This window comes from Anabrus simplex, chromosome 5 (genome assembly GCF_040414725.1).
Source record: "Anabrus simplex isolate iqAnaSimp1 chromosome 5, ASM4041472v1, whole genome shotgun sequence".
NCBI lineage: Eukaryota > Metazoa > Arthropoda > Insecta > Orthoptera > Tettigoniidae > Anabrus > Anabrus simplex.
The window spans coordinates 446,837,738-446,858,370 of NC_090269.1; positions in this window are offsets into that span (position 1 = coordinate 446,837,738).

A 20,633-nucleotide genomic window follows, 5' to 3' on the forward strand; every position below is an offset into this window, starting at 1 on the left:
ACAACAGAGGGAAGATGAGGGACAGTAGAGATGGCTGAAAAATAACGTAGCAGTTACTTTGTCCCAGTTACATGTCTGTCACTGTTACAAATATAACGAGGACGAGAAATAACAGGTTATCGAGTAACGACAACAGAAAAACATACTAGTGAAAACAGTAACTGGGAAGTGGGGACCAGTCACTAGTAGCAGCTTGCACACTAGTAGCACCTTACAGACACAGAATGTGACCTTCAGATAGTACGCATGTCTTCCAAGTGAGAGCGGTTTCGTAGGAGATTGCTTTAAGTTCCTGCTGTCATCTAGTAGTGGTAACTAAAGTGTAAACTGTTATCACACATTCAACTGTTCGTGCAAGGCCACCTACATTATAATATAAGTTTCACCCGTATAATTTTTCTTGTACCATAAATAAATTATTATGCTAACTTTCCATACTGAACTGATATTATAGAATGAACGTAGATAAAATGCATTTTGTAATACTATTTTACTTTGACATCATTATAATTGAATAAACCTGACCCCGCCGGGAATCGAGCCCGGGACCGCCAGGTGACAGGCGGGCGCGTTGCCCCCTACACCGTGGAACAAAATGAGCACAATTGTTTGAATATTCATAACAAGTACAATAAATTTTTCAGATTGTCATGAATGAAACGAACGTGATAACGTCTCTTCACCCACTTAAGTTTTTATTAATTCATTTCACACAATCCATTATAACAAAATAACACATTATCGGTTCTTCGTTTTACTTAAACGATCCTCTTGTACCGGTTTGTGCAAGGTTTGGCAGACAGATCATCATGTTTTCTTGTCTTCCATCCTTAACTGGGGCATTGTCAAACTCACTCCTCTAGATTTCAGAAAAAGATGCTATGTTGTCTTCTCATTTCATCCCGTGTCTGCCTCTTGATAACTTTATAGCAAATTGGAATGCGTGTTTTGCTGTTCAACAGCGTGTGTAGTGATGCGTGCGCGCATGTGTGAGTGAATGAATGGCAATTTGCAACACAGCTGTAAGGGGACAAACTTGAAGCCGTGACCAGGCTGTGACCAGTAAAAGGTGAGTAACGTTGGACGTTAAACGGGGACAAGCTTGAAGCCGTGACCAGGCTGTGACCGCACAGAACACCTATGTGTGACCGGTAAAAGGTGAGTAACGGTGGACGTTATTTTTCACTGCTACTTTTCACAATTACTTTATTGTAGCAGTGACAGATGTAGCAGTTACACAAAAATAACCGTTTGTCACACCTCTAAGGGACAGGGAACTGTTGCTGAGATGTGTGGAAGTAGGAGGAAGGGAAAAGGTAGGAAAGAGAAATGTAGAGTAGAGGATAGGAAAAAACAGGTGGAACAGGGTAATGGGAGAGAGAAAAGGGAGGAGGGAGTATTATCCGCATACTTTATCTTGGTGCATTTACACCCTTGTGCTTCTTCTTCTTCTTCCCCTTCTTGGTTAGTTGTTGGACATCGTCGTAAGACGCTACGTCCAGTCACTGGTTTGCGGGTTAATTAATGTCTGGGAGAGGTGCCAACATTTGAAGAAAGTAGTACACTACGAAAGAAGAGGGTTAGCTATGTAATGAAGCTAATTGCAGCAGGTAATGATGAAACTTAGGAAAATACCAATGATATATAGGATAACCTATCAGGGCATAACACAAAAACACTGGGACACAGGGTTCTAATTCTTCATGTCTGTGTGGTCTGTCACGACGTCTTACTACAAACAAACAAGACCGGACCACAAATAAGGGTTAGTATGTGCAAGTCCGTACCTAGAGGAAAGGAAAAGGTTACAAATGGATGTTACCTGTAACTAAAAAATTGATGATTAAGTCTACAACGTGAAAAGTCGGTTAGAACACTAAACACGAAACGTTTAACGGCAGTTGGTAGCCCGCATGAAAAAGCTTACCTATGAATTCGCGACGGTGATGGTCATATGTCTGACAGTGAAAAAAGATGTGAGTTACAGTACTGACTGCTCGGCCGCATGGACATAAGGTACTTTCAAGAAGAGTAAGGCGATAGAAATGTGCAGGCGTACAGACATGATTTAGGCGGAGTCGGATGAGTGTAGATGCTCCTACAATTCTATTGCAATAGCCGTATGTTTTACTTGGAAGGAGTGGAGTGTCCCAATAAAAGAAGAATCTCATCCTGTAATGACTTTAACAGATGCTTCACTTGGATATTTTGTCCCATGTTTTCTATTAACTCTTCAAATTTCTTAGAGACGGTGCGACATTTGTCGGTAGAAGTAACATTTGAATTACAGTGTGAAGCCGTGACAGAGGGAGGTGCAGACAGTTGTGCGTGGGAATTCGAAGGTTGCCCTTGGGGACTTGACTTCCGTGATGTAGATGCAGGCTCGTTAGGAGTAGCAGGTATCAAACGCACTACTGGAGTGCCAGAATGTTCTGGAACCGTCTTCGGATTACTTATCAAATTCAGATATGATGCCCTGTCATAACCTGGTTTAACGGATGGGCGGGGAGGGTTACTAACCACCATAGTAAATTTACGCTTTCGAGGGAGAGTTTCTTCCGATTGGGAAGGTCTATTGGGTAAAGGAGGGAAATGTTGTGGCATCAGAAGGGGGTTGGATATGGACTGTAATGGGGCAAAATAGTTTTTCACTTCTAAATATGATTTGTTTTCAACACTCATAATGCGTTTGATTTCTTTCTGTTGTTTGTGGATTTCACAACATTCAGCCCCCGCAGGATGATTTTCTTCACAATTAGCGCATTTAACTAGGTGGTGAGTGCAATCTTCGGTAGAGTGATTAAGGGAACATTTTCCACATCTCGGCTCCCTGGAACGACAATTAGTAGCGGTATGTCCATACCGCTGACATCGTTTGCATAATAAAGGAGAGAATATAAAGGCCTGAACCTCTAAAATGACCTTAAAAATGGACACACTTTTCGGAAGTTCTTGACTTTCAAATACAACCTTTACAGTACCTGTAGGGATATGTTCAGTTTTACCCTCTTTGGATGATCGTCTATTTAGACGTTGTACTTTCACTACAGGATATGGCGATTCTAAATAGGTGAGAATGTCGGATTCGGAAATAGTAGTATCTACTCCCCGTACTACCCCTACTCGATGAATATTCGAAGACGGAATAAAAGCTGTCAATTTCTTTTCCTTAAGAATGGGATGAGAAAGAAAGGCGTTTGCAGCCTTACTAGACATGAAAGTAACTTGGATCTTATTTCTTCCCTTCCTATGGGTGGCCTTGACTTCACCAATTTGCCTCTCAAAGAAAATCCGACCCAGAGTCATAGGGTGAATATGTCCTATTTTATTTTGAGATTCGGTCGAGTCTACATATACTATGTAGGAGCCAAGATGAGTGTTAGAATATGTAGATACAGGAACGTGCTGGCGCTGATCCATGTCACGTATTGTATCTTGAGAACTGTCTCGTTGGGTATCAGTATTACTAACGTCCATGGGTAAGTGCTCACGCATGGCAACATTGCCAATATCAGGAGGTCTTCCGAAAGGTCCACCGCCACTATCTATAGACATAGTACTTCGAAAGGTGAGGACACAATACTAGCCCCGAAACAAACACAAGAGAAGAAGTACTAGGATACGAACACAAACATAAAACACTCTACTTATCTACAGACGGGAAAAAACCGCTGCACCAGTGACCGGAGAGAGACGTGTGCACTGCACAACAGCCGAACACCGAATGATATTTTTCTTACCTAGTGCTGAATCGGTCGACCTCGGCGATCTTCGAGATTCGTACTGGCAACCTTTGAAACACAAACTATGAATCGCTAAAGCATCGTTGTGCGACATCTGGCGTACACTTTACGTACTAGTACTGTTGTTGTTTACACAACAAAGCCAAAGTATAGAATTCATGCTGCGAACAAGATTCGCATCGAGAAATGTTTTATAATGTTATATAATGTGTATGTGACTTAGTTGTTGGCTTAAGATGATAACGGTTTAGAAATTTCATATCGATCGATCACATTCTCGATTCAATTCAGATTTCATTAACATTCAGTTGGCAACACCAGGCAGCACTATCAGTACCGGGACAGCTCCCTCCTTACTCCTCACCCCCGCACACAAATGCACCAACATAAAGTGTGCAGATAATAGCTTCTGCAGCTGTCAGGAAAGATAGGGCTGAGCAGGAGGCGATGGGATCAAATGAGGTGGGTAGGGTTGAGGCTCTGGTCATGGGGGATTGCATTGTTAGACACGTGGGGAAAGTGTGTGGAGGAAAGGGAACCAGGGTAGAATGTTATCCAGGAATTAGGTTGAGGCAGATGTTGAGGGAAGTAGAAGAGAGGGAGGAGGGGAAGGAGAAGGTGGTAGTGTTTCACGTTGGTACCAACAACGTAAGGCAAGCTGATATAAGTACCGTACAATGGGGTGAAGTCGATCAAAATAAATAGTTTTTTGCATATTACGGGATGAAAATAGAGGAAAGCAATTCTCAAAAAGCGTACATACATGTAATGAATCTTTATCTTTCTAAAGGTTGCGAAACAACATGACAATCTCAATATATTACGAAGTTATTACGGTCTTAAGTGTGATCGACTTCACCCCCTCAGGTGGGGTGAAGTCGATCATAGATTTATTTCAGCCTAAAAACGACTTTATAAATGATGTGGGGTGACTTCGATCATCGGTTTAGTTTTAAAAATGTTTCGTTAAAGATTTAACACTTTTAAAATTACAAAATGACTACATTTAACTAATATTTGACACTTGGATGCCTAGTCTCCAAGTATGGAATATAAATCACAAAATAAAATCCCTGTTTAATTTAAATTAATGTTCTGTACATTTCTGCGATATCATTCAATACTGGAGATATCTATGTTTGGAAAGATATAGCGTCCCCTTTGCAAACATTTTGAGGACAATTTCACTATTATTTGTCAACCAGATGTTTCTTGAATAACGGGCACATCTGGAAATGAGAAATATATTTGCTTGACACCTCCTTTTTCAGATATGATATCTCGTGGCCATTATCAACTTCTTTTACAATTTGTCCTACGAAGTTTCTGTCTCTTTTCAGTAGGAAATGAAACCACAACAAAATCATCAACACAAAAAATGTCTCGTTCACCTTTGACATCACTTTGATTTTTTAAACTGCAATTGTATTCTCATTCACATCAGAGTGACTTTCATTATCTTCGGCATTATGAAGATCATCATCATAATATTCCTCCAATGCTGCTGTCTCAACTAGTTCTTCTTCATCAGAATCAAGGAGGTCATTTACGACTATTCCCTTACTAGCAGCAATATTCTTTCTCTTTTCTCTTGCTGGACGTCTTTCACTAGGTCTTGTTCCTCCAATTCGTGCCTGGTGCAGATGTTCCACAAGTGTGTCACTACATCTCTTTTCTGCTCCTATTAGCGAATCTCCGGGATCCTGGTTAAGGCTTGACAATTTCTTCAAGACCATTTCTCGATTTATTGGTACAAGTAGTATAATAGGACAGTTCGGGCGCCACCACCTCCTCCGGCTCTCGGGAGGGCCCTCCACCACCACCACAGCCAGAGGCCTCCCAGAGGTCTCCTCCACCACCCGCGGGAAATTTGAATTTGTAAACAAAGCCACGTGCTTTTTGAGAGCTATCATCGACAACAACGCATCGCTAACCTCACTGCTGCCATCTTGACGGGCCTAAACCTCAGTAGTACCAACTTAACCTAACTAGCGCGAGGTAAAAAAATCCACGTGTTTTTTGACAGCCACGTGCTTTTTAACAGACAACAACGCATCGCTAACCTCAGTACTGCCATCTTGAAGGCCTAAACCTCAGTAGTACCAACTTAACCTAACTAGCGTGAGATAAACAAATCCACGTGCTTTTTTGACAGCTGTCATCCGCCATCTTTAAACTACAGAGCACCGTGCTGCCCTCTTTATCCCAGTAGCAGCAAATTAGTCACCTGTCATCGGCAGTGCTGCCATCTTGGCGGGCCTAAACCTTAGTGCTACCAACTTAACCTCACTAGCGTGAGTTAAACAAATCCACGTGCTTTTTGGCAGCTGTCATCCGCCATCTTTAATCCAGAGAGCACAGTGGTGCCCTCTTTAGCTACTTACCTTTGAAATGTGGTGACGGATAATTTGAAAAATGCTTTTTGACAGCAGCCATCTTTAATCTAGAGAGCACCGTGCTGCCCTCTTTAGCTAGATACCTTTGAAATGTGGTGGTAGGCAATTCCACATGACAGCAGCCATCTTTAATCAAGAGAGCACCATGCTGCCCTCTATGTGGTGGCGGCAATTTGAAAAATTCTACATGCTCTTGTTTGGAAACAAACTCACGCGCTTTTTTGACAGCCGTCATCCGCCATCTTTAATCAACAGAGCACAGTGCTGCCTCTTTAGCTAGATACCTTTGAAATGTGGTGGCGGCAAATTCCACGTGCTCTTGTTTGGAAACAAAGACATGTGCTTTTTTGACAGCTGTCATCCGCCATCTTTAATCAACAGAGCACCGTGCTGCACTCTCTAGTTGAAATGTGGTGGCGGCAAATTCTACATTCTCTTGTTTGGAAACAAACCTATGCGCTTTTTTTGACAGCTATCATCCGCCATATTTAATCCAGAGAGCACCGTGCTGCAGCTACCATCCGCCATCCTTAATCCAGAGAGCACCGTGCTGCACTCTCTAGTTGAAATGTGGTGGCGGTAAATTCTACATTCTCTTGTTTGGAAACAAACCTATGCGCTTTTTTGACAGCTATCATCTGCCATCTTTAATCCAGAGAGAACAGTGCTGCACTCTTTAGTTGAAATGTGGTGGTGGCAAATTCTACGCGCTCTACAAACTCATGTGCTTTTCTGACAGCTGTCATCCGCCATCTTTAATCCTGAGAGAACAGTGCTGCACTCTATGTGGTGGCGGCAAATTCCACGTGTTCTTGTTTGGAAACAAATTCTACGTGCTCTTCAGCTGTCATCCACCATCTTTAATCAAGAGAGCACCGTGCTGTCCTCTTTGTGGTTGGGGATAATTTGAAAAATTCTTTTTTGACAAGCAGCCATCTTTAATCCAGAGAGAACAGTGCTACCCTCTTTAGCTACTTACCTTTGAGGCGGTTAATTTGAAAAATTCTATTTGACAAGCTGCCATCTTTAATGAAAAGAGCATCGTGCTGCTATCTTGCGGGTAATTTTTACGTCACAGCTGTCATCCACCATCTTGCATTGCTAACCTTAGTGCTGCCCTCTTTAGCTACTTACCTTTGAAAATAAATCTATTTGACAAGCTGTCACCCGCCATCTTGCATCGCAAACCTCAGTGCTGCACTCATTAGTTGAAATGTGGTGGCGGATAATTTGAAATAATCTTTATGACAAGCAGCCATCTTTAATCCAGAGAGAACAGTGCTGCCATCTTTAGCTACTGCCATCTTACATCGCTTACCTCGGTGCTGCACTCTTTAGTTGAAATGTGGTGGCGGTAAATTCGAACAAGTTTAATCACGCATCGGGAAAGCTAGAGTAAGCACGTGCTGCAGTGATGACGTCATCATGCATGTTTAAACTTATCCGTTTTCTTAAGAGTAAGTCGGTGTAAAGGACTGGAATAAGTACAACATTTTTGAATGCGATCAAATATTTATTTACAAATGTACTACAACAGTGTTCGTATTTGCTGCTGACAAGCTTGGTGTGCTTCTTAACAACGTATGCTTCTGAAATGCATCCTGCAACATTCAAATTAAACAAAACATTTAGAAATACACTGACTGACAGAGCAAATGCAACACCAAGAAGGAGTGGTCAGAACTTTATGCCAATTGCAGGGTAGACTGACGACACTGAGGTATGCTCATGATGTGAAATGCGCCGCTGTGCTGCGCACGTAGCGAACGATAAATGGGACACGGCGTTGGCGAATGGCCCATTTCGTAACGTGATTTTTCAGCTGGCAGTCATTGTAGAACGTGTTGTCGTGTGCCACAGGACACGTGTATAGCTATGAATGCCAGGTCGCCGTCAACGGAGGCATTTCCAGCAGACAGACGACTTTACGAGGGGTACGGTGATCGGGCTGAGAAGGGCAGGTTGGTCGCTTCGTCTAATCGCAGCCGATACCCATAGGGATGTGTCCACGGTGCAGCGCCTGTGGCGAAGATGGTTGGCGCAGGGACATGTGGCACGTGCGAGGGGTCCAGGCGCAGCCCGAGTGACGTCAGCACGCGAGGATCGGCGCATCCGCCGCCAAGCGGTGGCAGCCCCACACGCCACGTCAACCGCCATTCTTCAGCATGTGCAAGACACCCTGGCTGTTCCAATATGGACCAGAACAATTTCCCGTCGATTGGTTGCAGGAGGCCTGCACTCCCGGCGTCCGCTCAGAAGACTACCATTGACTCCACAACATAGACGTGCACGCCTGGCATGGTGCCGGGCTAGAGCGACTTGGATGAGGGAATGGCGGAACGTCGTGTTCTCCGATGAGTCACGCTTCTGTTCTGTCAGTGATAGTCACCGCAGACGAGTGTGGCGTCGGCGTGGAGAAAGGTCAAATCCGGCAGTAACTATGGAGCGCCCTACCGCTAGACAACGCGGCATCATGGTTTGGGGCGCTATTGCGTATGATTCCACGTCACCTCTAGTGCGTATTCAAGGCACGTTAAATGCCCACCGCTACGTGCAGCATGTGCTGCGGCCGGTGGCACTCCCGTACCTTCAGGGGCTGCCCAATGCTCTGTTTCAGCAGGATAATGCCCGCCCACACACTGCTCGCATCTCCCAACAGGCTCTACGAGGTGTACAGATGCTTCCGTGGCCAGCGTACTCTCCGGATGTCTCACCAATCGAACACGTGTGGGATCTCATTGGACGCCGTTTGCAAACTCTGCCCCAGCCTCGTACGGACGACCAACTGTGGCAAATGGTTGACAGAGAATGGAGAACCATCCCTCAGGACACCATCCGCACTCTTATTGACTCTGTACCTCGACGTGTTTCTGCGTGCATCGCCGCTCGCGGTGGTTCTACATCCTACTGAGTCGATGCCGTGCGCATTGTGTTACCTGCATATCGGTTTGAAATAAACATCAATTATTCGTCCGTGCCGTCTCTGTTTTTTTCCCAACTTTCATCCCTTTCGAACCACTCCTTCTTGGTGTTGCATTTGCTCTGTCAGTCAGTGTATATTATACTAAGTATGTTATGCTTTACAGAGAAGATCATATACTTCTTACCTTTTTGTTATTCCTTTTCGGAATTATCATAATCATGAGGTACTAGAGAAAGTTCATTCATACACTGTGTACAGTGTTCAATCCTCGGATTTGGTCCATCCCAATCATCATCACCATTTTCTCCTCGATGCTTGTAATGTCGTTCACAAGTTCTGCATAAAGCTACTTCGATAGACATCTTACTGTGTAGAGGAAGGATGTCCCAAAAATTATGTACGTAAGGGGCAGCGTACGTATATAAAAATCCTGGTGGTAAGTATTGAATAAGATGTTTCGGCATCGACGATCTATGTTTATAGAACATCTTAATAGCCTCAATCACTCGTGTAAGGTAAATAAGATGTTGCGTATGAGCATGCAAACAGCATGCACATTTACAGTTTTGTTCCATAGCGTACGATGTCGAAGCACACACTAATGAAAATGATAAAGATCTATTCTTATTTATAGTCTCGTAACAATATTCGTTAGCGGATGGTAAGTAACATCACTCATATGAATAATAAGACAATAGGCTGCTGTGTTAGCAGGAATGTTTTCAGATGTTTCAAATTCTAAACGAATATCAACTGGAGATTCTTTTATAGATTCTTCATGATAAGAGCAGTCTATAACTACAATCGGAGCTTTATTTTTAAATTCTTGAGGTGTAAATAGCGGACGATCTTCTTTCTGATAATACGATGATTGAAATTTACAAAACATGTCATAGAGCATCCCAAACGTATTTTTCTCAAAGTTAATGTCTATGTTTTCGTAGGGATACGTAATTCCGTTGAGATATAGTCTAACGTGTCTTAATTTACAGTGATCAAACAGTGAGCTATCTTTTTCGTGATTGAATTTACGATTAGTTTGAAATCCAAAAATAATGTACAAGGGCTTCTCAGTAAAACGTGATGTTTTAACAGCCCAGCTATGCTTGTTTGTATGTGGTAACACAGGATATTCATGCAGCTCCCAACTTCTAAAACGTATAGGTAATGGTGTATCATTTTCTACAGTCTTGAGCAATCGAAGTTTTTCACGATCAGATAAGGTTACATGTGGAATCCGCCACAGTATACGATGCAGTGTTATTTTCGATTCTACTGGTGTTTCTACTGCTTTAAGAGAATTGTAATCACTTCGATCACGGATTAGAATAAGCTCTTGTTTTGCGTTGATTATAATACGTGTAAAGTCTTCTGCGAATCCAAAAATATGTTTCAGTGATAACATACCAGTAAAAGTTCCATCCTCATTAATCATCCAGTTGTTAGTAGCTTTTGGACACCATCCAGCCATCCGCAAAAGATTACTTTCTTCATCACAGAAAGAAGGGTAGAGTTTCATTGCACTTGTAATACCAAGATTCTTCGTTCGATCTATTTCAACATTATTTACTTCATATCGCGCTTCAGAAAAGAGTAAAGCTAGAGCATGGTTGTTTAGTTGTGAAGTGCTTGGTCCACTTCCATCAGACTTTTCTAGTCGTCCTTCAATATAGAGGTAGCTTTCGTGTGGTAAGGTGTAAACATCTTGCTGATTAATAATAAAAAGGAATTTCATCGTTGTTATTTAATCCAAACGTAAAAGGTTGATAGGAATGAAGCTCACTTCGTACTACACCTTCACGACTTTCTACTGTATTCGTAATGTCTAGCATTTCTTCCATTCTGTTGTAGTAGTGTATATCCTAAATCTTGGAGTATCTGCTTATGGGTATCTGTTAACTCGATGAGTCTCTGCACACATGTAGTATGTTTTCGGAATGTACACCGTGTTTTATAGATGGTTTTCATACTGGTTTAAGATGTAGTTTGTAAGCTACGTACGCGTGCTGATCTAAATGAATAAGCTGATTATGTTTATTTACAAGTCTAAGAGTAATGTTGCTAATGTATTTTACAGACAAAGGATGATAAAGAACTACTGCTGGTTTCTCACAAATAGTTTATCCACGTTCCTCTGTAACAATAAAGTCGTGCAGGACGTGCGAAGGTTGTAGATTACTATTCAAGTCTGTAATATTACAAGTAATGTTCACATTATAATCATTCAAGAGTTTTATAGGTTGATCGGACTCGTAACGTACGTTCGGTAGGAGCTCCCTCGATGAAAATCCAAGCAGTGGTCCAATCGAATCATGTTGTGATTTGAAGTCAATCTTAAATGATGATTCAATAACAGTGTGATGGTAGTAGTACCAGACCTGTAGCTTAGACCCTTTCCAACAGAACAAAGATGGCCTAGGCCACCATAGCTCAATTGGTAGAGCAACCGATGCGAAATCGGGAGGTTGTGGGTTCGGATCCCACTGGTGTCGGGTTGGCCATTTTTGTTCTGTACATAACATCTCTTCATCACGTACTAAATGTACGTAACACGACCTAATAGGTTGAAAGTCGCTTTCGATTACAATGTGGTCGTGAAAATTCAATATTCATTGACTTGGCCCTCAACGGGCAACTTGAACGCACTCTACAGTGTGATGGTAGTAGTACCAGACCTGTAGCTTAGATCCTTTCCAACAGAACAAAGATGGCCTAGGCCACCATAGCTCAATTGGTAGAGCAACCGACGCGAAATCGGGAGGTTGTGGGTTCGGATCCCACTGGTGTCTGGTTGGCCATTTTTGTTCTGTACTTAACATCTCTTCATCACGTATTAAATATACGTAACACGACCTAATAGGTTGAAAGTCGCTTTCGATTACAATGTGGTCGTGAAAATTCAAAATTCATTGACTTGGCCCTCAACGGGCAACTTGAACGCACTCTACAGTGTGATGGTAGTAGTATCAGACCTGTAGCTTAGATCCTTTCCAACAGAAAAAAGATGGCCTAGGCCACCATAGCTCAATTGGTAGAGCAACCGACGCGAAATCGGGAGGTTGTGGGTTCGGATCCCACTGGTGTCTGGTTGGCCATTTTTGTTCTGTACTTAACATCTCTTCGTCACGTACTAAATGTACGTAACACGACCTAATAGATTGAAAGTCGCTTTCGATAACATTTATGTGTAGTGTTGCTTATAGTGATTGAGAACTTGTAATTATGATTACTAAAACTATCTTCCCCAAACTGATCAATTAACGTACTTTCAATATAGTCGTGAATATCGTCTACTGTATAACTACCTGAGGGTAGTGTTAGCACATACTCATCGTAATAGAACTTGTTTAAACCATCACGCACATTAGAGATTTTATTGTAGCTTTCAAACGATACTAGTCCAAGACTATGCGGCTGATAGCTAAGTTCGATTGGTGGATTAAAATAGACGGTTGTTTCAGGTCCTTCTCCACGTACAGCAAACGTTCTTTCACTGTTCGTCATCACGTAGACACTAATGCACTTTCTCTACTGTCTGGGTTTGATATAAGAACATAAGACATAATCGTCCGCACATACGTGTATTAAAGTTTTGCACACGGTTTTTATTGTAAACAATGTCTGCACTGCTTCCGAAATAACGTATGAGCTCAAAAGGGGGAGGTAAGTCTCCATAGCTATCAAAATACCATACTTTAGATTTACGTTTTACATAAGCAACGTAATGAGTTCCAGGTCCACGAATGTCGTCCAAGTTAATTACGGCACTTTCACGTTCACGTGGGCGCGCTAGTAGTTGATCGCGCATATACACTCCTCGAAAATAATGAATTCCTAGTTGTTTAGCAAACGTAAAAACTTCATCATACGTTAGAGCTCGATATGGCAGTGCATTCAGTAGACGTTTTTTGGAGAAATGTAGATACCAAGCCCTTTCTTGTATGGCGCTAGCTTCATGTTCATACCTTTGCCTCGTAACGCAATTGCCTCCATCGTCTTGTTATGACGTTCACTCTCCTTCAACTGTTGTTTCGCTTCTTCTACAGCTTTGACAGTTCTCGCTACAGCACTAGCACCACCTAGCAATGACCCTAAAGCTGATAAGCCAGCAAACAGCGCAGGAAGAAATCCTCCTCGTTTTGGTACAGGAATAATTCGTGCACGTTTACTAAATATTGCTCTGCACTTTGGAGAAATTCTCGCTCTCGCTGCACGTAACGCTTTAGTAATAGCTACACGAGGATTGTATTCCCCTCGAATAGCTTTTTGCGCAGCCTTTATAACATCTTTCCATCCAACAGTTTTTACATTCTTCTTCTTCTTCATGTCGTTTGGATATCGTTGTTTTACCGTGCTGGACACGACTTTACTAGTCAAGAGCAAATCATAAACTAACCGTTACCTCTTGTTTCGTTTAATATATATATTACTATTACGTACTTTATGATACAGTTATCATGAAGATTATAAAGCAGCAAGACACGCTACCTGTTACCGACATTGTACCACATCTCTTACCTAGTTCTAGTACAACTACAGGAAAACGTCATGGAACGTTGTTTCCTTTTACTGCTCGATGTATTATATCAGGCCCGTCGGGATGCGGGAAAACCAATCTTTTACTCACACTTATTACTTCTGTAAATGGTGTACGCTTCGAGAATATTTACGTTTTCGCAAAGTCACTCTATCAGCCGCTATATACTATTCTACAAACTGTAATGCACGATCTAGTTAAAGATGGAATAAGATATTTTAAATTTAATTCGCATGAGCAAGTACCATCACCAGACGATGTGCTTCCTAATTCTCTTATGATCTTTGATGATGTCGCAACAGAACAGCAAAACGTTATTCGTGCATTCTTTAGTATGGGTCGGCATAAATATGTTGATTGCATCTATTTGTGCCAAACCTATTCTCGTGTGCCTAAGCAGTTGATACGCGACAACGCAAATGTTATTGTGCTTTTTCGGCAAGATGAGCGCAACATGCGACATGTGTATAACGATCATGTTAACACTGATATGACATTCGATGACTTTAAACGTATGTGTGCTAAATGTTGGTCATTACACCGTTACAGCATTTTAGTTATTGATAAAGAAAGTGATGTACAGCATTGACGATATCGCATGGGTTTCGATCATTTTATATGCATTAACACAGAATTACAATAACTACTTGATTAAAAACCATCATCATGTTAACATCTAGCAAGGAGATCACAAAACATATCATCCAAGCTCGAAACAATATTCGACGGAAATTTAAGGAACATAAACGTATTCAAGCAGACACGGATTTATTTTTAAAAACACAACTAAGTACACCACTCAAAGAAATTTTTAATTCTACTTCATTACCACAGTCTACTTCAAGTTTTGCTTCTATGCAAACATCATATCATAAAGAGAAGCACAAAGAAGAAAAGCATGAACAAGATAAGGAAGAGAAGAAGCAGGATGTAGATCAAGAAGAGGAAGATAAGGAAGAAGAAAAAGAACTTAATGATACATCACCATCTAAGCGTGTTGAGTTTTTAACTACAGATGTTATTGCTGAAACACCTACTACATCGACGCAAAATCTACCATCTTTGTCTGAGGTTATGATTACACCAGAGTATCGCAATCAATTTAGGACTTTTATTCAAGATACCTATGGATCTCTCTTTGCACCTTATATAGAAAAACTTTTTACAGGACAAACTGACACTACCTACGGTATTCGCTACGAAGATGACTGTTTCCGGATAGGAAATTCAAATGTTAAGATTAATAAAAACAAACTCATTGTAAAAGGTGTTACCTATAAACCTACGAAAAGACTCTTAGAACTTCATTTCTCACGAATACCTGACAAGGATATAATTTTACATGATGATCTTAAAAAATATAAAGCAATACTTTTTGCTACTGATGCAACACGACGTAATTACAAGAGAACAGAAGCTGTAAATGCGAATAAGAGTTACAAGTATCGTGAGTTTATTTCTAAGCTGTTTCCGACTGCACGTAGTCTTGATGTTATCTACAAGCCTTTGTTGCCGTATGTGGATGTAAGATACTGGAATGACCCAACCTTACTCGTTGAACGATTACAACTTTTAAGAGCATCGCAAGAGGCTGGTCACACTGGTCACGGATCAGAAATTCTAGAAATAGAAAGAGAACTACGTTATGCCGGTATTATTTTGTAATGGCTCGTCAAGAGAAGATCTCACCTGTAAAGGTAAACATCGCACATGAGTTACATAAACCAGCACGTCGCACCTACTGTCGCAGACGCGTTATTACACGAGGAAAAGATGATCTCTGGCAAGCAGACTTAGTAGAAATGATTCCATATGCCTCTACTAATAAGGGGTATAAGTATCTACTTACTGTTATCGATGTGTACTCGAAGTTTGCTTTTGCACAACCCGTGCGTTCTAAAACAGCAGCTCAAGTTAAAGAAGCATTTAAACATATTGTTGAAGAATCGAAACGCTGCCCAAGGCTTCTTCAAACTGATCAAGGTAAAGAGTTTTACAACAAGGATTTTTCTTCTTACCTCAAGTTACTTGGCATTCAACACTACTCTACGTTCAGCAATCTCAAGGCTAGTGTTGTAGAGCGCTTTAATCGTACACTCAAAACAATGGTGTGGCGAGAATTTACAGCGCAAGGTTCATATCGTTGGATTGATCTGCTACCTCGAATTTTATCTACCTACAACGACACACCTCATCGCACTATCGGAACAAAACCACGTCTATCGCTTTAAAGAAGGTGATTTTGTTCGCATCAGCAAACACAAGTCTATCTTTGCAAAAGGATACACACCTAACTGGAGCACTGAAATTTTTCAAATCAGAAGTGTTAAGCTTACTAATCCAGTTACGTATTTACTTCGTGATCTCAGAGGACAGCCTATTGAAGGAGGATTCTACATCGAAGAACAGCAGAAAACAAAATATCCTGATCACTATTTAGTTGAACGTGTTATTCGACGTCGTGGCAATAAACTGTATGTTAAATGGCTTGGTTTTAATAACAGCTTTAATTCATGGATTAATAAAGAGGATGTACTTTAAATCTTATGTGTGTTTTCTTTTAATCCTCTACGTTTCCTTCCTTCTAAGTCACTAGGACATGCTGTAGGATTAAACAACACCTGTATTATGTTTTGACAATTCATATTTATTTTAGAATATATATACATTTTTATCTTTTGTTTATTTTACGGTCTTTGTCACTCAGTTTTCGTTTTATTACACCAACAACGACAAGTGCTGCTATATTCTTCTGAGCAGCTAAAGCACTAGGTAATAACACACACACGGCATAACTTTACGAAGCAGATTTTAACAGCTACACGACATACTCTATGCAGGCATCATGTAACTACGTGTCAGGCGAACGTGTTCTAGGGCCGCAGGGGAGATGAAGCACGAAGAAAAGAAGATCAATCACTCTATTGATGAGTCCACGCCCAACATGCTTCCTCATCTTTCTCCCAGCACGTTTCTTCACCTTTTCCTTGTTTACTCTCTCCACAGCCATGATAAGTGTTTATAAGCGAAGACAACTCGTTAGTTTTAGGTCCGTGATACAGTTTAATTAGTTGACATGTACGGCACTGTCTCACAGAAGGTCTTCTACCTAAACTCACGTGTTCATGATTTAAACTACAAGTTTGAAGCTCTGACAAAACAGGATCTTGAGTCCACTCACGAGGCACCTTATCCCAAATCTTCTTTACAGCATTCGCAGCTACATTAACCAAAAATGCCTTTGGAAATGCATTTAACTCTTCTTCAGTAAAAGTGTTAATTTCTTTTTGCATGCATAAAATTTTACGATCGCCTATTCAACTGCGTTACACTTAGTATCTCTTAGAAATGACATGATGTCTTTACTCTACAAATGTTTCTTTTACACTAAGGTTATTTCGACACTGCAGTATACATATGTTGTTCACTTCCCGGCATGCACTGCAACACAACCAATCAAAGAGCATGCATACATGTTGTAAAGACTGTTTACTTGTTTCTCTACTATGCTCTTTCGGAAGAGTTTTAAATGATGGGCACCCTAATTCATGCATGTCGATAATTTCACACGATGATGGTAGAAAATCACGCAACCATTCTTTCTTTTCACAACCCTTTAAAAGAACAAGATCTGCTCTTGACAAATGTGCATTCATCATTAAAGGTAGAAAACGATAAGGTATTCCTTTTTCTTCCCACTTCAAACTTAAATTGTTTTCAATCCACTGAGTCTGCTTTTTATCTTCATCTGTTTGCAAGCAGTAAGGGAACGGTGGACTAAATACTAAACTAACAAGATTTGGTGCCCACAACACACTGCAATCTAACACAGCCACCTCTTTAAACACAAATTTGTTTCCGATTACTTTAAAGCCTTGCACATCAACTATTAATGTTTTCGTCATGTTTGCACTCCACTCTCTATCACTGTTTCTTGAAGACTAAAGCTTTTAGTCAACGAACGGGTTTAAACATGCACAAAAACGTCATCACTGCAGCACATGCAAACTCTAGTTTTTATTTCAAAATTTATGATGCATACTTATTGCATTCCTTTACACCGACTTACTCTTAAGAAAACGGACAAGTCTAATCATGCATGATGACGTCATCACTGCAGCACGTGCTTACTCTAGCTTTCCCGATGCGTGATTAAACTTGTTCGAAATTACCGCCACCACATTTCAACTAAAGAGTGCAGCACCGAGGTAAGCGATGTAAGATGGCAGTAGCTAAAGATGGCAGCACTGTTCTCTCTGGATTAAAGATGGCTGCTTGTCATAAAGATTATTTAAAATTATCCGCCACCACATTTCAACTAAAGAGTGCAGCACTGAGGTTTGCGATGCAAGATGGCGGGTGACAGCTTGTCAAATAGATTTATTTTCAAAGGTAAGTAGCTAAAGAGGGCAGCACTAAGGTTAGCAATGCAAGATGGTGGATGACAGCTGTGACGTAAAAATTACCCGCAAGATAGCAGCACGATGCTCTTTTCATTAAAGATGGCAGCTTGTCAAATAGAATTTTTCAAATTAACCGCCTCAAAGGTAAGTAGCTAAAGAGGGTAGCAATGTTCTCTCTGGATTAAAGATGGCTGCTTGTCAAAAAATAATTTTTCAAATTATCCCCAACCACAAAGAGGGCAGCACGGTGCTCTCTTGATTAAAGATGGTGGATGACAGCTGAAGAGCACGTAGAATTTGTTTCCAAACAAGAGCACGTGGAATTTGCCGCCACCACATAGAGTGCAGCACTGCTCTCTCAGGATTAAAGATGGCGGATAACAGCTGTCAGAAAAGCACATGAGTTTGTAGAGCGCGTAGAATTTGCCACCACCACATTTCAACTAAAGAGTGCAGCACTGTTCTCTCTGGATTAAAGATGGCAGATGATAGCTGTCAAAAAAGCGCATAGGTTTGTTTCCAAACAAGAGAATGTAGAATTTACCGCCATCACATTTCAACTAGAGAGTGCAGCACGGTGCTCTCTGGATTAAAGATGGCGGATGGTAGCTGCAGCACGGTGCTCTCTGGATTAAAGACGGCGGATGACAGCTGTCAAAAAGCACGTGGATTTGTTTATCTCACGCTAGTGAGGTTAAGTTGGTAGCACTAAGGTTTAGGCCCGCCAAGATGGCAGCACTGCCGATGACAGGTGACGAATTTGCAGCTACTGCGATAAAGAGGGCAGCACGGTGCTCTGTAGTTTAAAGATGGCGGATGACAGCTGTCAAAAAAGCACGTGGATTTGTTTATCTCACGCTAGTTAGGTTAAGTTGGTACTACTGAGGTTTAGGCCTTCAAGATGGCAGTACTGAGGTTAGCGATGCGTTGTTGTCTGTCAAAAAGCACGTGGCTGTCAGAAAACACGTGGATTTGTTTACCTCGCTCTAGTTAGGTTAAGTTGGTACTACTGAGATTTAGGCCCGTCAAGATGGCAGCAGTGAGGTTAGCGATGCGTAGTTGTCGATGATAGCTGTCAAAAAGCACGTGGCTTTGTTTACAAATTCAAATTTCCCGCGGGTGTTGGAGGAGACCTCTGGGAGGCCTCTGGCTGTGGTGCTGATGGAGGAGGCCTCTGGGAGGCCTCTGGCTGTGGTGGTGGTCTAGGAGGCCTCTGGGAGGCCTCTGGCTGTGGTGGTGGTGGAGGGGCCTCCCGAGAGCCGGAGGAGGTGGTGGCGCCCGAACTGTCCTATTATACTACTGGTACAATCCTACAAGCCTTGAAACCAGAAAGAAAAGTTGAGCTGTCATGGGCTCCCGCAACACTGAATGACTTCTTGAGCATGGAAGGAAACTCACACTTGGGTAACACACCTATTTTCGTCATCTTCCATATTATAATTTCGTTTACCGACAGGACCTGGCTTCTTCTGGTATATTCGTCTCATGATCGACTTCACCCTATAAAATGTAAACATTAGGCACATTGCATCATTGCCCGAATGCTGAGAAAATTGGATGTACCGGTACCAACATAGTTGGAGATGTGTGGGATCTGGTAAATGCAGCAGGGGTGAAGTTTAAGAAAGCGGATATTGTTATTAGTGGAATACTGTGTAGGAGGGATACTGACTGGAGGGTGATTCGGGATTTAAATGAGACTATGGAGTGGGTGTGTGGGAAACTTGGAGTGAAATTTCTAGATCCTAATGGGTGGGTAGGAGATAGGGATCTGCGCTCAGATGGCCTTCACTTAAACCGCAGTGGTACGCATAAGTTAGGAAATTTGTTTGGAAGGGTAATAGGGAGGTACATTTAGGGAAACGGGGTGGCCTAGCGAGCGGTGATAAGGGAACAGGGAACTGGAAATCAAGTAGGGATCACATAAAATTGTTAGAGTTGAACTGTAGAAGTATTGTAAAGAAAGGAATAGAATTAAGTAATTTAATAGATATATATTTACGAGATATTGTAATAGGAGTTGAATCATGGTTGTGAAATGATATAATGGATGCGTAAATTTTCTCACGGAACTGGAATGTGTATCGTAGAGATAGGATAGGAATGGTGGGAAGGGGAGTATTCATTCTGGTGAAAGACGAATTTGTAAGCTACGAAATAGTTAAATATGAGACACGAAATTCTAGGTGTAAGGCTCATTTTTAAAGATAATACGCAACTTGATATATTTGGAGTGTACAGACCGGGAAAGGGTAGCACAGTTGCTGATTCAGAATTATTTGATAAAATAATCAGCTATGTAGGAAATACATGGAAAGAAATGTGATTGTAGCGGGAGATCTTAATTTGCCAGATGTCAATTGGGAAGGAAATGCGAACGACAGGAAGCATGACCAACAAATGGCAAATAAGTTAATCTGGGAAGGACAGCTGATTCAGAAAGTGATGGAACCAACTAGAGGGAATAATATCCTGGATGTGTTGCTGATAAAACCAGATGAGCTCTATAGGGAAACTGAAGTAATGGATGGTATTAGTGATCATGAAGCTGTTTTTGTCGTAGTTAAAAATAAATGTCAAAGTAAGGAAGGTATTAAACATATTACTATTAGGCAGTACCATATGGCTGAT